The sequence below is a fragment of the Solanum tuberosum genome, unplaced genomic scaffold, assembly GCF_000226075.1.
Source record: "Solanum tuberosum cultivar DM 1-3 516 R44 unplaced genomic scaffold, SolTub_3.0 scf00474, whole genome shotgun sequence".
NCBI lineage: Eukaryota > Viridiplantae > Streptophyta > Magnoliopsida > Solanales > Solanaceae > Solanum > Solanum tuberosum.
In genome coordinates, this window is record NW_006239392.1 from 119,130 (window position 1) to 120,748 (window position 1,619).

Consider the following 1,619-nt stretch of genomic DNA (forward strand, 5'->3'; position numbering starts at 1 on the left):
TAGGTATACTCGTGCACAAGTTAAATAAAAACCTGAACGAACCCCCATAAGCCCGACGAGTACACAGAACAACTATAACTAAAGGGAATTGCATATAAGAACCCAAGAACGGAGAATATCGAACCAGAACCTCAACCCCAATTAGTAGAATCGGACAGTACGGAGGCCGAACCTCGAACCGGATGCTCACCAGAAGTACCCAAGTAACAAATCATAAGTATCAAGTATCTGAGGCCGAAACTCTAACCGGATGCTCTGTATAGGTATCTAGGCAATAGAGGCCGAAACTCTAACCGGATGCTCTATATAAGTATCTGGGCAATAGAGGCCGGAACTCTAACCGGATGCTCCATATAAGTATCTGGGTAATAGAGGTCGGAACTCTAACCAGATGCTCTATATAAGTATCTGGGCAATAGAGGACCGGAACTCTTAACCGGATTCTCTATATAAGTATCTGGGCAATAGAGGTCGAAACTCTAACCGGATGCTCTATATAAGTATCTAGGCAATAGAGCCCGCAACTCTAACCGGATGCTCTATAAAGGTGCCAATGTAGCTGCTGAAAGAGTCTCAATCGACCCATGCTCATAAATGTCCATGGAAAGCCGTCCACACTTAGCCAATCAATGTAAGTCCTTGGAACCGAATCAAAAATCAAATTCAAATCGCGAAGCAGAACTAGTGTCGCCGACGTAACTCGTGAATCCGTAACATCTGGGGAAAAAAAGAAGGATAGCTATCGTCGGAGCAAGCGTATCGCCTAACTAAGGCCCAAACTATCAGACTCAAGTCTGCTACACCAGTCTACAGGGATCTAAGCCGGCCGAGCGACGTCGGGGAAAAACTAAGGCCTATTGGATCTGAATCATGAATATTTAAGGCAAGCCCTAGTCAAACCTAAACTAAGGCCCAACATGCTTCAAATAAACAGTTATTAAGCATGCAAGCACTCCACATAGCGAGGAGGGTCAATTAATAACATAAATCATGCTCACAGTTACCCAATAATTCTCGAAATAAGTCGAAAACATGATTTTTAAACACCTATACGTGATTCAATAACTACCAACCCAAATCCCACTAATCAACATGCATTCACACTCTCAAGCTCAATCTAAGAGAGGGAAACCGTAGCCTACCTGTAGGCCGATCACACGCGCTCCAAAATCACCTCTTCGGAGCTTTCCCTTTCCGAACGGTCTTGAAACGCTGCCCCGCTATCAAAAATAGAGTCACAACATTATTACAATCGTTTAGACACCAAAAACACAACACACGAAGACGGACCAATTTCGGGGTCAAAACGGCAAAAGTGGGACCCGCGCTGGAAATTTCGGAATTAACCCCAAAAAAGTGGGTCCTAACCAGTTTTCCCAGCTCATGTCCCAAAATGGGACACAATTCGGAGCTCGGGAACAACACAATATCAACATGCAACCAAAACCCAATTTTTCTCAAGAACTAGAAATGGGACAGTAGTTGAATCAGTAAATTTACCAGAAATGGGAGGTCTACAGAGAATTCCGACAATACCACGACATTCTCCTTGAAAAACCACTCAATATAGCCTCAAGAATCACTGAAATCGGACCTAAAATGGCTGAGAAAACAAGTCT